Genomic DNA, 24,418 nt, shown 5'->3' with positions numbered 1-24,418 from the left:
TTGGAAAAAAGATCCTTTGGTTGCTGGTTTGGGCCAGATCTAGAGCTGGTGGTGATTGGCACCAGGACCAAGGCACGGCAGTTGGCCCTGACAGTAGAGGCTGAGAGTACAGCACTAAAAAGAGGAAGCAGGAACCTTGTGGCTTATTGCTAGTTCATGGCTCAGGACTTTCAGGGAGAGCTAGAGGCAAAGTAGGTTTCCTTCTGGGTCACTCTGTATAGTTCACTAGGGTAGAACAAGAGGCAAGGATTCATACTGATGCCCTGCCCTGGAATCAAGAGTCTGCTGACTCTGGAAGATTCTGGAGGCAGCCTAGCATGTGGTTACAGTGTGGACTTCGGACCCAGACAGTTTTGTGTGACTTTGAGTAAAGGCCTTTATCTCTCCTGGCCTCAGTGTACTCCTTAGTAAAACTGAAATACAAATAATAACAAATGGGGAAGTGTTAAAATAGGTTGAATGCCATGGCCACTGCATTCCTTTTATTCTCTTATGGTGATAGATACCAAAGCAGTCAGGTAACAAGTACCTGTTAAATGAGTCAGACAATGTTATTTGACTGAAAAGATAGACATAGACACAGAAAAGTGTTGTTGTTTTTTTCTTTTGTTTTGTTTTAGCAAGCATTGATATGGAGCATCCAACACTTCTAAAATTTCTCTCACACATTTGTAGTGCTCTCACAAATGCCTGAGGGCCCCCACTAGATGTAACTGCCAGGGGGACATGGCCAGAGTTGAAGCTTCAAAACCTCCCATGTCAGGCACTCTCGGGATCCCTCATGGCATTGCTACAAGGGTCAGAAAAGGTGAGTCTGGGCAGGCTAACTTCCCCTGAGAGATAAATAGGAGGCAGTGGGTTTCACTCTCTAAAGTTGGGGAACCAGAGCCACGGACGTGTGGGGAAATGCTATGGAAATCCACCACCCTGGGAGCGTTAGTAACGGCCTCACACAGGCAAAGCATGAAGGTGAAGCCTTGGCAAACCCATCTGTCCAGTCTTGGCAGGAGGCTGAGACCAGCTTTCCCTGTTACTTCAAAAATACTAGATCTTTAGTTAATGCAATTTAAGACACTTGGCATGAAGAATAAAACCAATTAGAAAGAAAGAAAAAGCAAAACAACATGGAAACCACAATCTAGCGACTGGGGCTAAGGAGGCAGAAAAGAAATGTCAGAGTGGGATGTGCTACATTTCCATGCTGCGCTACTGAGAGCAGGAGGCTGGCTTTTTAAATTTTCTAATGACTTGAACACCCCCGCATAAAGAAACATCAAACCTTTCCAAACTCAAAACAGATGACTTGGTCTAGCATCCCAGAGTAGGTGAAGGAGGGCTGTGAAACCCAAACAGGAAACAGAAAGGCAGCAGCTCACTCTTGCTTTGGAATCTGGTGTATAATCATTGTTTCTCTCTATTAGAAATATCTCCTGCCTTGTAGGCCAGTAGGGCAGGGCAGGGGTGACTCTCGGCTCCCAGAAGTCGGGGCCACCTCTTGGTCTTCTCGCTTGGGCTACAGGGTACCAGTGCTGGAGGGAAACACAGCCAGTGGGTGTTGGCTTGCTGTGGTCTGATTGTCCTTTGACACCAGCACTCCTGAGTTCAGTCTGCTTTTCTCTGTACTTGAGTTTGTATATTCATTAAATGGGCAGTAAACAATATGTACTATTATGGAGCAAAATCAAGGCTCTAACGCTAATGCCAGTAAGCTGCAGACAAAGGTAAGGGATGACATTTGGAACTTGAATGAGCTGGAACGTCATCTCCAGTTCCATTCTACGATCCTTTCTTAAATCCACGCCACTTGAAACGTGTCTGTAGGAACACAGCTCCCTCTGCATTTGTAGGTTATTTATTTGGGAGGAGTTATGGGGTGTGCATGGCAGTGAAAATAGCAATGTTAGTTTCTAAGAGAGACCACAGAGAAAGACTGCATTTATAGTGGTTGTTAAAAACTGTTTAAATTCTTAGTAATCAATTGTTGAATAATTGAACCACAACCCACATTTTGATTAAACTAGGTCAAATTGAAATTTTTGTTGCTTGTCTTTTGGTAAAGTGGGCTGGTGTGGCAAAGAACTACCACAGAAGTGCTGCAAAACCAAGCACACAAAGAGACAATGGTGTTTATTCTAAATGTGCCCCGAGTCATTACAGTTTTCTGTTGTTACTGTACTTTAGAAAGCAAGTAATCGACTGAGTCAATATTATCTGGAAACTCTAAAGCTCCAAGGACTATGCCTAAATTGATTGAGCCACTTAACCTTCCTTTGCCTCAATTTCCTCACCTAAAAATAGAGACATGATACTGAAACCTGTGTCCTGACGATGTCGTACAGATTAAACGAGATAATACATTTAGTACTTGACAGAAAACCAGGCACTTAGTAAGGACCCAAATGAATGACAGTTATTATTTGAGCCTAGTAAATTATCACCATCCTATTTCTCAGAAAAGGAAAAGGAGGAGGAAATGCTCAAGTAAAGTTTCCACGGGCAGCAGGGTAATAAATGAAAGGACTCCATGAGGCCTGGCACACGGAAGATAGCCCTGATGACCTCCTTCCTCCCCCTTCCCTAGTAAGTGGTCTACCCAAAGCAAGAACTCAGAAGCAGAGAACCCACTGATGTGAGAACACTGCCAATCATATTGTGAATGAAGTGTGTGGGGCGTAGGAAGGAGGCAGGTTCTATGGGTTTCTCAGGTCAGCAACAGTTCATCAAACAAGAACAAGGCAAACTTGTGTGGACTCAAGGAAGTCAGATTGAAATAGACATGTTCTGAGATGCTTATTGGGGAAGACAGCACAAAATGTGTCAGTGTGCCAAGGGGCTAGAGGACGTGGGTTTTGAAATCAGGGAAGTTGGAAAATGGTAGAGAAACCCAGAGGGTGAGGCATGCAGGGACATATTTTGCTCTTAGTTATTTTGACTAGGGATGTATTCCTGGAATCTGAAGATGAGAAGACCAGGAATATATTCTTGTAGCTTGGTGAAAATTATTGTAAAAGAAGTCTGTGTACATAAAGTGTTTTTGAAAGAAATCTGTAAGTCTGTACATACTCAGCTCTTAGAAATGCTGAACATGGGATATTCTCTGTTTCTGACAGATACATTCATTGATTATATAGGGTCCTCACACCAATCCAGACTTCAGAACTACTCTGTAAGTCAGTCTTTTCAATCATAACAGAATCCTCTGTGATGACATCACTTGCTTCAAATGATAAGCACCGCACAGCTCAGGTCCAATTCTGAATCTGAGTGTCCTCAGGTGCAGTGGAACACATTTATATGGGGCAAAAGTTAAATCTGAAAATATCTCGAACTCCCTGGATTGAAATTGTGATATCAAATTATTGTACATCTCAGTTTGAGAGCTACACTACCAACATTTTCAATTCCTTAATATTTTAAGATAGTTTTTCTTCCCTCCTTCCATTGCAGTTAGGGGTAGCCAAGTGACTGAGTTCTCCTTAATAGAATGAGAACAAAAGGGAAAATTCATGCTACTTTTAGTCTGGCCCATTACAACTTCTCACAAGTACTTTTCCATGCTATTTCTCCTTCTGTCAGGTGGAAGCAAATAACGAAAACGTAGGATAGGAGGGAGTCACAAGATGGAAAGAGTCTTGGTTACTGAGTGACTGCATAAAGCGTGGCCTGCCCTCACTCTGAACCATTTTGTGAGCAAGAAATTAATTTCTATTTTATTAATCTACTGACATTTTAGAATCTGTTTGTTACTCAGTCTACCTTACCTTAACTAATACAGACAGAAAGACAGTTTCCTGATTTGTGCTCCAGACCTTCTAGGTCACAATGTCTGGGATGAAGCCTAAGTATCTATAACTTTAAAGTTCTCCCATGTAATTCTGATGTAGCTGGTCTTTTACAATAATACACTTCATTCCACAACCGACTTTTCCCTTTACTTAGTTAAATCCTTCTCATTGGATATCTTAGGGAAAGGTTTTACCATTTTCAGTTTTCCCTGAATTAAAACAAAAGTTGTAGATCAACAATTTTTATTGAGTCAGAAAAAGCTCGCTTATTTTTGATATTTTCTTTAAAACTCAATCCATTTGACCCAGGGAATTTAAGATATATTTCTCATGTATTAGGATTCCAGTTCATCTCTTTCCTTCCTGCCTTCCTCCTTTCCTCCCTCTTTTCCTTCTTTCCTTCCTTCCTTCCTTCCTTCCTTCCTTCCTTCCTTCCTTCCTTCCATTTTTTCTTCCTTCCTTCCTTCCTTCCTTCCTTCCTTCCTTCCTTCCTTCCTTCCTTCCTTCCTTCCTTTTTTTCCTTCCTTCCTTTACCTTCTTTCCTTTCTTCCTCCCTTCTCCCTCCCTCCTTCCCTCCCTTCCTCCCTCCCACCCTATTGTTTATCTTCTGTCCATCTCCTTATCCTTCTGTCTTTCTACCTATCACAACTAAATAGCTTTTCCCAAAGAATTCTCCTTCAGTTTTATTTTTCAGATATAGAATTTTTGCATTGTATAATTCCTTGGGAAAAAATGCAATAATTATAAGAGTTTAGCAGCTGTTGATGCATTTTAGTAATTACTTTGGAACTGGGACTGACCTCCAGATCTTAGGGGAGGGGAAGCATTAAAATATTTTCAGATATGGCAAGGCCTCCTCCAGGTATTTCTGTAGTTTAAAATTGAGGTCATATTTTCTTACATTATTTTATCCATTTTAATGTCTTTTTTTCTGACTGAAATTGATTATTGAAACTCAACACAGTGATAAATTTGATCTCTTTATCAAATGCCTTAAGTGTTTATAATAGGATGACACTGTTATTTGTTAAAGGGATATATGAAGAAAACCTTTGATATATTTAGTCCACTGATAATTAGTAGAGAAGCATCATATAAGAATAACTAATGTTTTATAGTGTCGTTACTGTGATCCAGAAGCCCTTCTAGGGACTTTACATACATTAAATTCTTTAATACTCAAAATAATCCTGTGAGTTAAGCTTTATATTTATCCTCATTCATAATGAGGACATTGAGGCATGGAGGCATGAAGGAATCTGCTGAAGGTTACACAGCAAGTAGGAGATGGTGGTGGGACATGAACCCATGTAGTTTGGCTTTAGGCTCTGTGCTTTTAGCCATTATACACACTGTATATTGTAATAGGTAAGCATCGATTCCATGTGATTTCCATGCCATTCTGTGGGTATATTAGTTTTCTATTGCTTTATAACAAATTACCACAAATTTTGGAGCTTAAAACCACGTACACTATTATTTCGCAGTTTCCACGGGTCAGGAGTCCAGAGTCAGCTTAAGGGGGGGGGGGGGTCCTCTGCTAAGGGTGTCACAAAGCTGCAGTCAAGGTCTGGGGTCTCATCTGAGGTTCAAATTCATCTTCCAAGCTCACATAATTGTTGGCAGAAGTCCTTTCCTTGGAGCTGTAGAACTTATTATGGCAGCTTGCTTCTTCAAAGCCAGCAAGAGAAATCTCTTTCTGACACCAGTGAAGTCTGAAACTCTCTTTGAAAGAGCTTCCAACTGATTAAGTCAGGTTCATCTGGGATAATCTTTTTGATGACTATCAACTAATTGGAGACCTTTGTTACATCTATAAAATCCCTTCACTCTTGCCATGTAATATAACCTAATCAAAGATGTGACCTAATCATGTGTGTAACAACAGTGGCAGAAATCACTGGGCCATCTTAGAATCCTGCCTACCGCAATGGCACAATGGGTATGTCTGATCCCTTCTTCCCTAGGTGAAGATGGATAAATTCTTATACAATGAGATGGTATTTCCATTAGGACTTGATTCATCAATCTCAGCTTATGAAAATATCAAGGATTTGTTCAAGGAAGTTTTATACATAAAATTTGTCTTCTTTAATAATTCCTAGAATTCTTTTGACAGTAAAGGAAGGTTGATGGTATAAATATATTACTTTTTTGAAATTATCGTAACTTTACTGTGCCGATTATTTTTCCTGGATATTTCTTAAAGTCACCTAATCACTTTTGTCCTATGGTCACTTATTAGATAAAAATCAAACTCCATAGTGTGGCCAATCAAGATCCCTCATACGCTAACCATGTCGCCCTTGTCTCTTGCCACTGCCTTCTTCTCCCATCATTTTGCTTCAAGTCCCTTTCATGACTCTGATCTCTATACATAATGTACCCATATACATGGTTAATCTTACCTGGAATACCATATATACTCACTTCCATCCCCACCAGTTTGCTGGTAAATGCTCTAGCTCTTCAAGACTTGGCTCTGATGTCATTTCTTTTGTGAAACTTTCCCCAATTTCCAAGCTGAAAGAAAAGAGTAGAAGCTGCAGAAAAAAGTTTTGAGTTCTAGGTTCAACTGAAGGGTAGAAATGGGGGTTAATACTGATCTGAACCCTTCTGAAGAGCCCCGTATCATTCTGGATTTAAGTATATTGTAGAAAAAAATACTTTAGGAGAAAATAAAATGGATTTAGGAAATCAAAGCTAAAGTAAAAAGTAAATATGGACTGTTAACGTGTTCTATCACCAAGGAGGTTGAGCAATAAAACAATCTCAAGTGTTCTCTAATGTCTAGTACGTCACTCTCTCTTCTAACTCTCCAATAAAAGGAACCAGAGCGCTTTGAAGACTAGATGAACATTTCACTCGTCTGAATGCAAGGATGCTTTAAAAATACCTGGGGTGATGATGAAAGAACAACAGAATCAGCTTTGAGGCATTTCCACTACCCAATGTGGAACCATTTGAGCATTTAAAAATAATTATTCATAAACAAGTTGATTGAGTTCATGATTCCATGAACCCATAATGATATTTAAAATGGGAAAAGGTAAAGTTCACAAAAGACATTATCATACAAAAGGAAGTTGAACATAGATCTACTTAATTTTTATTTTAAGAGAATGATGGTGTTGACATACGTGAGTGTTCTGTTTCTACTCATGTATTATATATGGCTCTTTATAATACATGGATATATACTTTTCTTCTGTTTTATATGTAGGCAAGGTAAAGAGGATTATGAGTAATCCCAGGAGTTTTGAAAAAGTCAGAAGTATGCCAAGAATAAGAGATTGTGACCAGTCATGTAGGAATACATGTGTAGAAATAATGTGTTGAAAGAGGATAGGTTTGCCACATTGCCCAAGAGTAAATTCAGCCTCTCATCTTTGAGGAAACAAAACCTCTTGGATGATCAGACCAATTATCAAGAGAAGCTAACAAGGCAGCATAATTTCTAATGCTAGCAGATCATGCCAAACTTACTATAATAATGCAAGGACGACAGTACATCTTGCTGGCCAAGTAAACCTGTAGGAATGCATCGTTTCAGAAAAAACATGCCGGATTGCCAGAAACCAAAATTGTGTGAAAGTTGTGGGCTTGAAAACATCCACTGAGGTGATAAGTGCCCGTGACTCTAAAAAGGGGAAAGCAGAAAGTGGTTAGTGGATTAAGTTTTCATCACTCTGGAAGTTTCAACCAGGACCCAGATCCTGGCTAAGAATTAATTGATCAGTAACCTGGAATCTGCATACTTAGCTGGTCTGAGGCAATATTTATTTTCTTGGTGGTGAAAGGTTACTTAACCCTGGGAAAGTATACACTTTTCTCTTTGCGCTCTGGCTTTAGGAAAAGAGACTACAAACCACCACTTCAGAAAGGATATAAAAAGAGGACATATGAAAAGGATATAAAAAGAAGTCCCTTATAGGTATTGAAAAGAAGTGGGTTGTTTACCCTTCTGTGCTGGTGGACCTCAGGATAAAGGAAGGAGAATTAGAGAAGTAGATTTTCAGGTCATGCATTCTGATCAGAAAGTTCAAAGAAGAATTCAGTTTTTCCCCTATCGGTACTGAAACTCTGGGAGGAAAAGGCCACATTGGAAGGCTCTTTGTCAACACGTGAGGTAATAGTGTAGTGGTGGCCTTGGCAAGTGGCCAGGTGAATGAGGCAGAACTTTGACCCCTAGGGGTTCTGGAAGGTCATGTATGCCTCAATGAGTGGATGTGTTGGTGCTTGGAAGACCAGAGAACTGGCAGAGGCCTGAGGACACACAGAGAAGCTGCAGTGTGGGAAGGCAAACCAGAGGCAAATGGTCAGGATCAGCGTGTGTGTCAGCCAAATGCCCCAGAGACCCATGTGGACTCATGACACAGCAGATGGGATGGGACCAGACCATTGACTGAGGATCCAGGGGCCTCTGGCATGCCTTGCCCTTGCCACCATGCAATCACATCAGCCCTAACCTCCCCATCTCTGGAAAGAGCAGGGAAAGAGAGAGGAAGGTGGAAAGATTCAGCATTTTTCCAAAAGAAAATGCATCATAGAAGAGTCCATTTAAAAGAGAAGAGACTTTAATACCTAATATTTAATACCTAAAAAAATGTTTTCCACCCTCTGGTACCCAGTGAGGTAGATGTTTATGAGAAAGAGTAAATCTATTATAGAAAATAAAGAAGCTGCATTTTCTTCATATATCTAAGTAGTGTTTGAAGTTTCCACCCCTGCTACCTAAGGGATATGTTCAAGCCCACTCAAGTGTGAGGGGCGTGACCTCAATCTTAACTGTATGTCTGGGGCAGGATGTTTTCCAGTATAACTCAGCCTCCTGTTCTCAGATGTAAGCAAGGCCTGGCTGTCTTACAAACTGTTGCTAGGTACATATAAACTGACATAGCCTCAGATATTCCTCCAAACAGTATAATTCTGTGACTATCAGAGCAAGGGAGAATTCAAGTTTGGGAAAGGAAGACATCCATCTCACCTGAGTTCAGGAAGGGACGGCTGTGACGGGGATCCCCGAGGGGCATATATGCACACAAAGGAGTGATAGAAGGGGAAAATGAACTATGCTAAGCTCATGGTGTGTTCTTTTCTCTGTGTCATTTCCAATATGGACCCATAGAGGTTAGTCAGATGCTCAATGCCAAAGAATGGGATCAACTTCTATGGGTCTACACTCAGCGGGTCCTGGGTGGGCCAAATGTGATGTAGGCAGGCTTTGCTTCTGAAACCCGCTCAATTCCACTAAAGACTTTGCCTTCCAAATGTGTCACAGCAATAAGAATAGTCAGGATTGGAAAATTCAAAGATGATTTTCATTCATGTATCAGTTTGACACAATTGTGGCTCAACAACGCCCACATTGAAAGAGGAAAACTAAATCTTATAATAAAAGACTGATTAAAAAGCTGGAGGTGAGGAAGTAGAAATGAAATAATGAACTATATTAGGCAAAAATAGGCTTTAATAATTGTAAGACAATGCAGAACATTTATATAATGCAATTATTTCTGGGACTATTCTGAAAAAGTGAAAAACAACATTGCAATTTTCTCAAACATATTAGAACAATGTAAATAAACGTTGTAAATAATGCACACCCTCCTTCCAAAAACTTAGCCCTTATATTGAGAATAATTACGTAGTATTTTGGCTAAATTGTCAAAATGATTATCTCAGCTTTCTAGTTTACTTTTACCTGTTTAGAGAGATTTGGGAGCAGCATGGGGAAATATGCAGTGCACTGGTTTGTCTAGCTGTACAAATGCAATGTTGGTCATGATCATACCCAAGCCAGTGGGCACTGTTTTGGATACAGAAATGTCAGATTGAGTGTAAGTGATATGCACAGTTTCCTTCAAAATTCCTCATCTATGAAATGAGCGCTGGGGATTTTTATGCAATGGGAAGGAAATGACCTCGATGTCAGGGTTAGAGTACCAACTCATGCAGAGGATAGGGATAGATCATTTGGGCTCAAGTTCAAGCTTAATATCACCTGCCCGTTCAGGCTGTTTCAGGAAAACTATTGGCAGGATTGAAATAACTTTTTAAACCATTAAAGTCAATAATTCACCACCTTTTCCATGTATGTACCCAATCACAGCAAAAAAAAAAAAAAAGGTGGGTGGGTGGTGGGATTGGGCTTAGGTGAGAAAGGAAATAGAAATGAAAAAGGGGTGTTGGGGGAATCATAGTAGGAGAAACAAGAGAAGTTTGAATTATTTTACTCCAAGCAATTGCTAATCTCAAGGTCAAAATACTGTCCATTTGTGAGGAGATCGCATCCACCTACCATCTGTAGAATGTGCGTTTGAATCTTTTCTCCGGTGCGGAGCTGGATGGGTGCCTATGTACTCTCTCACCAATCCCCCTGCAGCCCACAACACGCATGTGCTGGGTAGAGTGAGGAGGTAGCCCCGATTTAGAGAGATGTTCACTGATCCAAACACAAATTGGACTCAACACCTTGGCCTCAATGATACTGAACTAGCTCGTCCCTCATTTTCTAGATATGATTGCATTAACCAGCCACTGTTTTTCTCAAACATCACCAGGAGAGGAAATATCACAATTTATCACTGCCAATATATTTTAATGTTTAATTGAATGTTTAACCTAAATAAATAATATAATTAAATGTACATGGGTGAGCAGTCTTGAGAACATGGTTGAGGATTTCATTCTTATAAAAAAGGATAATTTTTCCCTTCTAACCTCTTCCTATCCTTATTTGCCTTCCCAGTGAGTACCTTTCTGGAAGTAGCCACCTAGAAATTTCAAGCTGTGAAATCCTTGAATCTCAGAAGCAAGTGGGTTTTGTTTGCTGTATTTCTTAATGTCTTATGCCCTCTGGTGGTAAAATCAGGGGACCTGCTGTATTTTCATCTGAATTCTTTAGAGCAACACATTTTGTTAAAATGGAATTTAAAAAAGCAGTCATCATAATTAGCTATTTACCGTAAATAAATATATTTTAAGGAAATAAAGTGCTTCAACATAGTTTATTTGATACTATGAATGTGAAGTAACTGTAGAGTAGCGAAAAATTTTATGGTTAGCAAAAGAGTCCTAACCTTTCTAGAGCAGGCCTTTATCCTGTTCTCCATTTCTCCAACTTCCTTTTTAAAATACGAAAGGAAACTTCATAATTGCACATGAGTACTTGTCATATGTGGGCCAAATCTTCTTTGCTGCTAAATTATATCTAAGCTTGGGTAGAAATGGAATTCCTTACAATCTGTTGCGCTATATATATATATATATATATATATATATATATATATATATACACACACATACATATACATATATATAACATTATATATATATATATATATATATATATATATATATATATATATATATATATATATATATATAATTAGACTGTGTGACACTCAATATCCTCCACTGGGGTGAAATTATCCTTAGGAATTACTTTACAAAAAAATTACATCATTAGCTGGGTCATAGCCTCTAAAAATATGAACAGCAGTTGGAAAATTAAAATAATGAGTCTAAGACAGGAAACATATTGATTTGGGGGGAGAATTTATATAAAAATATACTTATATATACATTTTAGCTTTTTATAAAGCAAAATATATGTAACATTTGAGAGGAAAAATATTTTTATTTTGAGAGGATGTTAAGTTATCCCTTTTGAAACAAAAGTTTGTAACCCTAGATGGCAAGATTTTTAAATGTCTTTTTAATACTTTTTATTTTAAAAGTTTTAACTTTGAAATAATTTCAGACTAATAAAAATTGCAAAAATTGTACAAAATATAAAATTCCCATGTACCCTTTACCTAACACCCCCAAATGTTAACTTCTTACCTAATTACAAGTTTTAAAATCAGGAAATTAATATTGATACCATATTATTAACTGATCTGCAGACATTTTTCAAATTTTGCCAATTGTCCATTAATGACCATTTTATGGTCCAGGATCTGGATTATAATCAAATTCATAGTGATTAAATTCATATTATACATATTTGGTAAGAATACCACAGCAGTGAGATTGTCAGTTTCTTAGTATATCATATCAGGGAGTCCATTATGTTAATATCTTCATATGGGAGATGCTATCTTTGATCATTTGGTTAAGGTAGTATCTGCTGTATTTCTCCACTGAAGCAACCATTTTTCCCTTGTATTTAAATTTATATCTTATAGAGAGATGCTTTGCAACTGTGTAATATCCTGTTTCTTATCCTATATTGGTCCATGAATCAGCAACTGGTGATTTTTTATTTCCATCATTTTTTGACATTTATTGAATTTTGGAATTCTATTGTAAAGAAGAAAGCTTTCCTTTCCCTTCCGCTTATTAGTTATTCAATTATATGTATACTGGAATGGAGTAATGGATATTATTTTATTCTCTATATTTATTTTATTCTATTCTATAATCTGTTGCTATGATCATCATTTTCTTGGTTCTTCAAATTGGCCCAGACTTGACCACTGGAAACCTCTTCAAGTTGATTTCTGTGTCCTTTCAACATGTCTGTCCATCACTTTTTTTTCTTTAAGCCCTTTTCTTTCTTGCAGTAGAAGATGTTCTAGGTTAACCTTACACTTTCCCTACCCCAGCCCTGGGATCATTCATTTCTCCAAGGAGCCCTGGTTTCTGTTATTAGAGAAATGCATCCGAAAACCAAAATCTGTGTGCTTGCTGTGTTGATCGCTACTGGTGTCATTATTTCTAGACCCTCTCAACAGACAAGCTAAAAAGAAAATCTGTAAGGCCAGACAATTAAGTTCGCGAACTCATCCTAGAAAAAATGCTACCTATCTCATTGCTGAATATCACTACGGTCACCTTCAAAGTACTCCCCTTGGGAAGTTATGCACTGATGCTAGTGCCTAGTCCACTTTTCAAAGCAATTTTGGAATTTTTTTTTTCTGGAATGGCCATCAGAGCTGTCATTGTGTTACCCTTGATGTCCTGAATGTCATCAAAATGTCTTCCTTTCAATATTTCCTTTTTGTCTTTGGGTAAAGAAAGAAGTCACTGGGGAGCCAGATCAGGTGAGTAGGGAGGGTGTTCCAATACAGTTATTTGTTCACTGGCTAAAAACTACTTCACAGGCAGTGCCATGTGAGCTGATGCATTGTCGTGATGCAAGAGCCATGAATTATTGGCAAAAAGTTTGGGTCATCTAACTTTTTCATGCAGCCTTTTCAGCACTTCCAAATAGTAAACTTGGTTAACTGTTTGTCCAGTTGGTACAAATTCATAATGAATAATCCCTTTGATATCAAAAAACGTTAGCAAAATCGTTGCAATACTTAACTTGCAATACAAAACTTAATTGTACGTGTAAACATGCACACATACACGTAACCTAAATTTCTGTCTGTCGTCTATCTTCTCTCTCTCATTCTCTTACCATGAGTTCCTTTAATTCAATCCAATACCACAAGGTTCATTCTAGACTTCCCCTTTTCCTTATCTGTAACTCCTTTCCCTGACAGTAAGAAATCTGCTTCTCATTACTCAAAGTTTGTTTACTTATTTGCACAATCCAAAAACATATACAAATTAGTTTCAGAATTACTAACCCATGCCACTCTAGGGGAGTGGAGGAACTTACTAACTGGTATAGAATGTTTGTGTGCATTTCTTTTTATCTTTAGAGTACATAGTCAAAATGCTGTTTTTCAAACATATTTCAGTTTGTTCTTTTTATCCCCACCCGCTTCAGTGTAGTTTGTATTAGAGTTAGACTCCTTTGTTAATGCTTGAATGAGGGTTATTCTCTCATCTTACTTGATTTGAATCATTTATAAATTTTTGTCTATGAAACATTACCATGGTTTCTAAAAGTCAGAACTGTACTTACACTCAGAACTGTTCCTTCCCCCATCCCCATCATGCCTTCCACTCCATGTCCCTGCCTTTTATCCCCCTATGTATTCTTTCTGTTTCTTTTAGCACAAATGGGCAGATACATATATATTTTATTTCTCTGTCTTTTTTTCATGAAAGGTGGCACATAATAAGTATTTTTTTTTACTTAATGTAACCCAGAAGACAATCCATATTAGTTCATAGAAATCTTTTTTTAATTTTTCCTCTTACAGCTGTGTAGATGTACATTCCTTATTGAACCACTCTCCTATATTTAGATATTTGCATTGTTTCCAATATTTTGCAAGAACAAACAATGCTGTAATTGATAACCCTGTCCAAATGTACTTTTGTTTTACTGGAGGTGTATCTTCTGGGTAAATTCCCAACTATGGAATTGCTGAGTTAAAAGATAAATGTATATGCAGTTTTCTTAGATATTGCCAAATTTCCCTCCAAAAAGCTTGCACCAGTTTGCATTCCTACTAACAGTGTATGAGAGTGCCTGTTACCCTACAGAATGCGTTATCATACTTTTTAATTGTTGTCAATCTGATATTATCCCAGTACAGTTTTAATTTGCTGATCTCTAATTTTGAGTAAGATTAAACATCTTTTCCTGTCTTTAAAGGTCATTTTTATATCTCCTTTTGTGAATTGTATGCTTGTGTCTTTTCCCCAGTCTAATAGATATTTTAAAATCCTTTTCTCCTCAATTTTAAGAATTCTTTATATATTAACAATATTAGTATTTTATTTATAGTTAGATCTTTGATGCAAACATTTTTCAAAGTTTTCAGTTGTCTTTGAGTTTATTTTTGGTCACGCAGAAAATTTTAATTTTTATGTAGCCAATTATCATTTTTTTTAATTGCCTCATAGTTAGGAAATCTCTTATATCAAGGTTAAAGAGGAAAGCACCCATGTTTTCTTCTAGTACTTCCCTCCCCCCAATTATTTTTACATTTAGATTCTTGTTCTATTTGGAGTTTAGGCTTATGTATGGTGTGAGGTATAAATCTAAATTTATTTTATTCCAAATGGGTATCCTGCTGTCCCAGAATCATCTATTAAAATTACAATATTTTCCCTAGTAATTTGTGATGACACCTTTATCATACGCTAAATTTCCATTTGTATTCAGGTCTGTTTCTGCGTTTTCTGATCTATTCTCTTCATCTGTTTATCTACTCATGCACCAATACCACACAGTTTTAATTATGAAGACTTTATTGTATGTTTTATGTCTGACAGAGCCAGTCCTTCCTCTTAGTCTTTTTAAAAGTGTGTTCTTGTCTATTTTTGCATTTTTCCACATAAGTAAGAAAAAATATGGAACTCTTCATGAATTTGGGTGTCATCCTTGCACAGGGGCCATGATAATCTTCTCAGTATCATTTTAATTTTAGTATAAGGCCTGCCAAGGTGAGTACCCCACGTGATTTTTGATATCAACTTGTCTACCTCCATAAAAAGCTTATTCCTGTTTTTATTTGGATTGTGTTAAATTTTACATTAATTTGGAGTGAATTGACAGTTTGTGATTTTGAGTCATGCTATCGAAAAACTGGGAGTATCTTTCCATTTGTTCAAGTCTGTCTCCTTTGATAGTTTTCAGGACTGCTTTATTCATATAGTTTTTGCATCTTTTGTTTAAAATTTATTTTGAAGTATTTAATCTTCTTTGTTGTTAATGTGAATGAGGATTTCCCCCCCGTTATTATGTCTTCTAACTAGTTATTATATGTCTATGTGAAAAGTAACTTCTGTATGTAATGTTTTTATCCTGCTATCTTTAAAAAGAGAGAAAGCACATTCATGCCTCACCCTCCTTTTCTTTGTTTACTGTGGCAACCATGTTATTCATTGCAGGGAACTGAGGGGAACTCTAGGAGGACTGCTGGGTGTGTAATAGCACTGGAGTGGACCAACCAGTCACATCAACACAGGAAGCTAGTAGCTATGAAATTCATAAATGCTCAGCTCTGCTCTACCTTCCAGATTGTTCCCAGTGTGCAACCAGTGTGATTTTTCAAAAATGAAAATATGTAACTGTCATTCCCCTTCCTTAAATCTTTCAATGAATTCACAGTGGTGTGGTAATAAAGCCCAGAACTCCTTCACTCAGCCTCTGCTTTACTCTCCAGGCTCCACTCCACTCCCACCTTCCCACACTGACAATCTGCAGTACTTCATCCTTCTGCATCCCATTCAGACAGCATCTCCTCCGGGATGCCTTTCCTCGTCTCCTGCCTCATATATCCCCTCTGTGCCTTCTGTACTGCCTTGGTCTAATTTTCATTCCATTGCATTTTTATCACTTAATTACTGCCTGTGTTTTAAACTCTTGAGAGTACAGACCATGCTATTTGCTTTTTTTAAAAATTATAGTTTATTGGGAAGACAATGGTTAGTAAAGTTACATAGATTTCAGGTATGTAATTCTGTAATACATCATGTATATATCACATTGTGTGTTCACTACCCAGAGTCAGTTCTCCTTCTGTCACCATATATTTGATTCTTTTTTGCCATGCCTTACATAGCAGGCACTTAATATATGTTTGTTGACTGAGTGAATATTTTTTTCTTACGTTTTTTGAATTTATGGCATACTCTTATCTCTCTATTTTTAAAATTAGTTTCAGGTGTAAAAAGCAACATAAAAGTTAGACATTTATACCCCTCACAAAGTGATAACCCCCTCCCCAGATCTACTACCCCTCTGACATCTTATATACCTGTCACAATACCATTGACTATCTTCCTTATGCTGTACTCCCCCTCCCATGACTATACCTATATATATGTGTGTGTGTATATATATATATATATATATATATATATATATATATATATATATATATAATTATAGTTGACATGCAATATTATTCTACTTCAGCTTCAGGTGTACAGCACGTAGGTCATGCATTTGCATAGTCTATGTAGTGATCCCCTTGATAAGTCCAGTGCCCATCTGGCACCCTATGTAATCTTTACAACATTGTTGATTATATTCCCCATACTGTATTTTATATCCCCATGACTCTATTTTGTCCTAATTTGTTCTTTCTAATCCCTTCACCTTCTTCCCCACTTCCTCCCCACTCCCATTTAGCAACCAACAGTTGTTTTTCTATATCTCTGAGTCTACTTCTGTTTTGTTTGCTCATTTATTCTGTTTTTCAGATTCTATATATAAGTGAGATCATATGATATTTGTCTTTCTCAGTCTGACTTATTTCACTTAGCATAATATTCTCAAGGTCTATCCATGTTGTTGCATACTCTTATCTCTTCTTACTATGTTTTCTTCTTCCTTGCATGGGAAATGATTTTTCTGTATATCCTCAGGATTGTCACCATCATGAGCTGTGGGCTGTCATGAACTTTTCAGACTCTCAAGAGAAACCTCAAATCAATGATGTAAGATTTTTTAAAAAGAAAATAATCAACTCACATATTTTTTTCTTTTCACTTACTTTCTTTTCCATATGAAATATGGAAATAATTTGCAGTTGTCATTGAGATGAGTAATCCCCAGCCTTTTATAAAATGCAAACCTGAAAATGTTCTTTGAAATCTGACCATGCCATTTCTAAAAGGCATCGCTTTCTGTCAAAAGCCTACTCCAACTCTGGCAATCGATATTTTACAAATATCAGATGTATTTTCTGGACCATTTTTCTTGACATTTGGCAGTGATAAGAGCTATTGTTTATTGAGCTCTGTCTGTGTTAGAAACTCTTCTAAGCATATTACATACAGATTACTTTATGAAGCATTTTTCAGATGAAGAAACTGAGGCATGCAAAGACTAAGTGACTTGCCCAAGTTACCTTAGATACGGGCAGTAATAAAAGAAACTGAGATTAGATTTTCAGGAGAGCTGAATCCAAAGCCCATATTCGAAAATTGCAATAGACCACTTTCTCCATTTATATTTCATCCTCCTTCTCCTGCTAGAATATGTAATGTTGTTGGTGTGCTGCATGTGTGTCTATTATTATCTCCTAAATGAGATCCTAGGATCTTTCTTCATTGGGTATCTCTTTAACCTTCACAATATCTAGTGCAGTGTTGGACACATGGTGTGACCATTTTATAAACATGTGTTCAACTGCTTTGAAAAGTTTAAATTCTTCCCCTGGCCTTAGGAAATTGTATATAGGGAATTTTAACAAGTTAGGATGAAGTATCATATTTTTAAAAATCTCTAAATTTGTTGATCCAAGAGATGAATTTATGATTATGGTTATAATAGATGTAACAGGAAATCAAGAAGAGGAGGAGATCCCCATGATAACATCCATCTACAGCTTCTCTTCCCTATCAGGCGTCCAGTTGGATGTAAAAATGTTTTGATGAATACCAATGAAACTGGGTGCCTTGTGACCTATGTGCTTTGTACCAACACTGGTTAATAAAACATTCATCCTCTTTCATAGCTTCCTTTCCTGATGGCAGTGGCTCTTCTCTAAAGGAGGGGTAGGAAACTTGTCACTGTGTGAAGGGGTAGCTGAGTCCCTCTTTAGCCCCAGGGACACCCCCACCTCAGCTTGTGTACTCCAACTCTCCTGTAATAATTAGTGCCTTCCTTAAGAATACCCCCCAGTGTTTGGGAGGTTAAAATATTCATCCATGTCACAATGGATGAGGTTTTGGGAACACAGTGATACCAACCATTAACCTCAAGAAAATAATAACTTTTCATTACCAAGACCCTCTGTCCTTCATGCAAGCAGACCCCAGCAGGCTACCAAACTTGCCTGCATGTCTGAATTTACTGAATGTATGTGTAAAATATACTCATATACATGGAAATTTACAATTCCATTATTCTCTCAGACCAACTTCAAACTCAAGAAAACAAAAAGGAAAATAATTGTATATATTAAATTTCTTCATCAAAGCTTCTAAAAGACCAAGTATTCCTTTAAGTCTTGTCACATTATCTTTTTCTTAATAAATATTTTTCTAATCATTTTGAATTACAAAAATAATATATGTGTATGGTAGAACTATTGAAAATCAAAAAAATATTTTTAAGTGTCTACTAATTCATAATCTCTTCACTCAAAGATACCCACTGTTAATATTTTGGTATATTTCCTTTGTCAAAATGGATGGATTAATAGATTGCAAGATGAAAACATAGCTGCTGTTATATATATATATATATATATATATATATATATAATTTCCAGTGACTGAACCTTATTTCATGAACAGAACACTTTTCAGATCACTTAAGATTCTTCAATGACCTTTTAAAAGGCTTTATAATGTCGATGATACAACTACATAATTTCATATTTAATGATCTGACTTTGTTGGATATTTTGATGCTTTCACTGAGATAAACACCAGGTTGCTCTTCCTAGTCTTACCTGAATAGGAGAGGAAAGCACATCATGAAAGGCACAGAGGCAGAGGTTGATTTTCTTAAGTAATGAAGCCTCCTTCATCTGCTCAATAAAATCCTGGAATTAAAACATAAAGAAAACAATCCTTCTTTTGGTAAAAGGCCTCAGAACCTAGATGCTTATCTGAACTTTATCAAAGTGATTCAAGTCCAAGGGAGTCCTGTTTGTCTCGGAAATCCCTCACCACCATGCAAGGGCAGGAAAAGGACAAAAGGACATCTTTATCAGATTTTCAGCTAATTTATTTTCTTAAGCCAAGTTGCAAATATCACAAGTACAAACTTACATGCAGTATTTTGGCTGCTTGTGGTAGATAAAGTGGTGGGAGGATGAAAGGGGAAGAAAATTGGAGACAAAAATCAAGTTGTTTTCTGAACCTTCAAATTGGCACAGTGATATTACCTCTACTTATGCAAATAACTTACCTTTTCTCTGATACTATGAGAAGTAAACACCTGCTTTGAGATATATTTATCCAGAGAAAAATGGTGACTAATTTGTCAGCTAGAAGATCAGAAATTGAAAGGAATGAGATTATTTCTAAAAGAAATCAGAGTGGGAAATGGAGTAAAAGAAATAAGAGAAAAACTTCACTTAGTATTCTGTGCAATGGAACACACAAGACTTTTATAGCATGGAAATGCAAATTAAAATGTTATGTGCAATTTTATACCTATCATATTGAAAAGGATTAAAATACTGAATGTGGACAAGGGTGGAAACTCTTACGCAACGCTGGGGAGGTACACGGTTGTTATGCAGCATCTTGTGAAGCTAAAAGTATCTGTGCTCTCCGGTGGAGGTTAGGGAAAGTCAGAAAAATGAGGGTGTTTTTTAACGTAATGAGATATAAATGATGATGAAATGTCAAGGTCAAATGTTCTGCCTCCTTGCTAAGGCTCAGGAAAGAGATAGATTATGGAGCACTGGTTCACAAGGGCAGGAGAGCTGGAGTGTCTACCTCATGCACAGGTAATAAGAAGGTACATTGTAGAGATTTTAAAAACAGAAATATAACCCATGAAAAGTCAGTTTGCTATCTTACCATCATATGTCAACATTTCTAAACAATATTCCTCTCTGAAAAAAAAAATTGTCTAAGTTTTTTATAGTTGTGGTTCTTGCACATTTTTAATCAACTTTAGTTATCCTTTAATTATCATTGTTTTCTACATGGAAGTTAATTCAGAGAATTTTTTGTTATGCAGTCAATCCCTGACACTCATGGACTCAGCTACATAATGTCTCAGGAATAATGGGATTGAAGGGAAGTTTTCTAGAACAGGGTAGATGATTGCACCAAATTGGTAGATAAAAGGAAAGGAGTCAGTGGAAAGGGAGAGATTAAAGAGAAGGGGTGGTATATAAGTAATGCATCAAAGTCTATAGGCTTTTGTAGTTGTAATTCCCTTTTATTCAAACCCTCTGAGCTTGACCATGACTTTGCTTGACCAATAACACATGTACTACAAACACAACTTGTAAAGTGCTTGCCCACATGGGCTTGTTCTTTTGTGACTCTTGGGATTCCTGCACTCACTAACATGTGAACAGGCCCAATCTAGACTTCTGGATGATAAGTGACCCATGGTCTACTTACTTTTGTCACCCCAGCTGACATCAGACTAATTTCCAGACAAGCCCATTCTAGACCATCCAGCACAAGACAAGCCTCCAGCTGGCCATTGAGGTGTGAGCAAGTACAGCTGAAATTAGCCAAAGCTGGCCCACAGGAGCAGAAACATCCACTTACCATTGGATTTGTGAGCAATGATGCATGATTGTTGTTTTTAAGCCACTGAGTTTTGGGGTGGTTTGTCACACAGCAAAACCTAACTGATACAAAGTCCTTGATTAGGTGAGTGAGGATGGGCTAGAAGGCAGAGGTAGAAGGGACAGATTAATCTTGGATATGAGACAATGTATACATATCTATGTTTGAATCTCCCCACACTTATTCCTTCCCCCACTTCTCTTCAGGGTGAAGAGAAAGAATGCAGGCTCTGAACTAAGATTACCTAAATTTAAATATTTTTTTTGGTTTTTTAGCTGAGTGATTTTGGGCACACATGTTATTCATCTGTAAAATATGGTTGATAATATTTAACTCATAAAGTTGTTGAAAACATTAAGTGACAATATATAGCACTTAAATGCTAGCTAAGTAGATATCTGTGTGAAGATACACAGAAATTTGAATTGAAATGAAATGAAAGAGAAAGTTGGGGGAGTATACATCAGCTAATAATATCAAAATCCTCGAAAATATAGGAGGTAGAATACCTTCAAAGAGTAAAAGGTAGAGCAATAAGAATTTGAGTTTCAACAAATGAATGGTGGTAAAAATTTAAAGGTGGTGTTTATAGAGGAGTTTTTACAAATGGTTGCGTAGCAGTAATAGTCCAGTTGAGGATGAAAAGAACAAATTTATGGGGGACACGCTCAGCACCATTTTTATTTTCTACTACAATTCTCAGTAGCTGAGGGGTAGAATTGGGGAGAGCAAATAATGGGATTATTGGATGGCTAACAATGTGGCAGATGCAAAAAAATACATGATCTGGGTAGCTATACTAGGAATAGTTGGCCACTGGACCTGAGTTTCTGGAGGCAAGAGAAATCATAAGGGAGCCAACAGACTGAAAGAACAGAATGTGGTCAGAGGGCAAGGAACAGGAGTCATGTAGACTTACTTTGTAAGTAGAAAGCTGTAATTTTTTTTAGTTGGTGGATAGTATCACTCTGTCCTTTGTGACTTTGCTCCATTGCCTAGAGCTAATGTCTTGTTATCCTATGATTCTGTGTCGTTTTCTTTCAGGAAGATTTATTTTCCAAGCTTCTTTAAGGGACACCACCAGACTATTTAAAAGAGAGCTCTGAGTTTAAAATCCAGCCCATCTTGGTGGCTCTCCTCTCTAGATGCTGTGCCTACTGGGTCATCTGTCTCAGATACTAAAACTTTTCCCTAAGTGACAATTATTATTCTTGCATGTTAGAACAACAAGAAACAGGATTTTCTCCAACATTCACATGTGCATCTAGGGGTCTGTCTGAATCTAGCCCTATTTGAGCAGCCTCTAGTCTCATGAGGGAGCCTGTGAACTCCTGCCCCTCTTCTCTGCCTTCTTAAGTTCTTCTGTCCATTTTCTAGACCCAGCACATGTCTCTCAGTCCCATGAATCTTTCCCAGTTGTTCCAGCCCCATACAATATCTTTCTCCTCAGAATTGTGACAGCAACTCATCTGACACTTAGTATGACCTGTCTTTTATTCCAGGGTTTCTTAAGACCTAAGAATTAATATATTTTGGAACTATAAGCGAATCAGAGAACACCTAATTAAATTCCCTCATATTTCTGATGAGAAAATTAAAAGCCAGAGATATTTAGTAAGTGACAGAACCAAGACTAAAGTCCAGTCTATCTTTGTCATTATTTGGTGATCTTTCTACTGTATTATTTGTGTGTCCTGAGAGGATGTCAGGTTCTCCAGGACAAGCATTTCTTTGAATCTAGCGCATTTGCTTTTGGGGATCCTCAATAGATATTCACACATAGTGACATGATACTTTACCAAACTACATGAGACAACTGAAAGAAGAATAAATTCTTGTGCAGAAGAGATTTTACAGTTTTTAAAAAATCGCTAATGTTTTTCACTTCCTTAGGTGTATAGTTTTCCGTAATTAGAAAATTATGTTTGTTATATAAGATGTTCAGGTGCTTCCATCTGTATTACAAGCAAAATGAAGTTAACAGATCTTAGCTTTGTTTCCTTAATTCACTGTTAAGGGTGGTCTTCTCTAGGGTTGTACATGGACCATTTCTGACTACTGAAAAGGAGCTTACCTTTGTGGTTATCGATTTTCATTTCATTGCAGAAAAAAAAAGCATCAAAGAGTCAATTTAATAAACAAAAGCATTTATGCAATTTGACTTAATTTGGCAATATGGACTGGTAAAAATGGAACCAAACAAAAGCAACCATAAGACCACATATTGGAAGCTGAATAAGTATTACCAGAAATTACCAATTCCCCCCATTTTGAATTTTAATTATGTAACAAAATCAATCTATTACTCAGGGTTATCCAAGACCTATAGTATGTGACTTGAGACTCATCACCTTGAACAACTTCTTCTCTAAATCCATTTGAAAACTAAATACAGAGCCTGGCATTCTGATTCCAACTAGTCCACCTGCAGCCATGTTAAGAAGACATTCTCCAGAAGAGTTCCTTTAAAGCTTCAATTAAAGCTTCCTTGAACACTATCGCAATTTAATTAACACTGTACATGCTCATTTCAAGGTGGTGGTTCTGAACTCTCAGGGAAAGCTTGTGAGCTCCCTGAAATAGAAAAATTCTTCTAGTAATTCTTTCCCTGACCTCAGTTGGGGCATTCCAGCCATATGGGCCTCCTTCCTACTCTCCACCTCAGCCTTCCTGCCTTTCTCTCCCACCCTCACATGGGAGAAATGACAGACATCACCCACTTGCAGTCAGTTCTCCTAATGCTACCCACAGGAGCCCAAACCTAAAGAAAACACACTTATTTGTTTAAAAATGTAACTCACAGACAGCATTTTCACAGGAAAAAAATATTCTCACCCTCTTGGTGGTAGTCCGCTGTGTATTTTCCTTCCAGACTTGTTCTTCCCCAAATGACTACAGCTTTTGCTGGCATTTCTCTGAAAGTAAGAGTCAGAAAAGTTACCTGAATTTGCAGGCAGCTTCCTGTGGGGCTCACATTTTGCAGAATGCATGCTTGGTGTGCAGAAGATGGGCAAGGTGTTTGAAAAAACAGGAAACACTTGTGAATGTGAGGCTTTATTCCTAGAAGCAGAAGCTCCCTCTGACTTGGCTGTAGATGCTTCCTGCTGTTTCACCTATGGGCACTTCTGCAAAGCCTTTTAGTACTTGAAAGACCATGCATGAATGGCTTCCAAATGGCAGGATTATTTGGAAAATCTAGTGCATCCATAGGCATGGTGGAAGTCCACAGCTTTTCTATTTTTTCCTATGCAGGTTTCTCTTTTTGCTGGGGATGTTGATAAGCAAGGAAATGAAGGTGGACATTTAAAAATTATTATTATTGTGGTAAAAAACACATAGCATGAGAACTACCCTCTTAAAATTTTAAGTGTACGGTATAGTATCGTTAACTATAAACATGGTGGCATAGAGCAGCTCCGAGAAATTACTGCCAAGAACAATATCACGAAGTTTTTCCCCTTTGTTTTCTGATGTTACAGTTTCTGATGTTATGTTTAAGTCTTTAATACATTTTGAGTAGATTTTTGTTTATGGTGTAAAATAGGGGTCCAGTTTCATTC

The 24,418-nt window shown here is 37.4% G+C and overlaps 1 long non-coding RNA gene and 1 other non-coding gene across 2 annotated transcripts; both read right to left on the bottom strand.

Annotated features, from left to right (window-relative positions):
* Positions 1–5,989: 5,989 nt before the first annotated feature.
* LOC109456566 (uncharacterized) lies at positions 5,990–23,775 on the bottom strand. Its single transcript, XR_002138891.3, has 3 exons — positions 23,694–23,775; positions 19,049–19,141; positions 5,990–6,308 (listed from the first exon to the last, which is right to left on the bottom strand). It is a non-coding gene; the product is annotated as an uncharacterized LOC109456566 (long non-coding RNA).
* Positions 14,985–15,091, bottom strand: LOC141570222 (U6 spliceosomal RNA). Its single transcript, XR_012494233.2, has one exon. It is a non-coding gene; the product is annotated as a U6 spliceosomal RNA (small nuclear RNA).
* Positions 23,776–24,418: the final 643 nt, after the last annotated feature.

The sequence above is a fragment of the Rhinolophus sinicus genome, chromosome 1, assembly GCF_057876585.1.
Source record: "Rhinolophus sinicus isolate RSI-liver-muscle chromosome 1, RSI-T2T, whole genome shotgun sequence".
Taxonomy (NCBI): Eukaryota; Metazoa; Chordata; class Mammalia; order Chiroptera; family Rhinolophidae; genus Rhinolophus; species Rhinolophus sinicus.
This window is presented reverse-complemented; position numbering and strand designations above follow the sequence as displayed.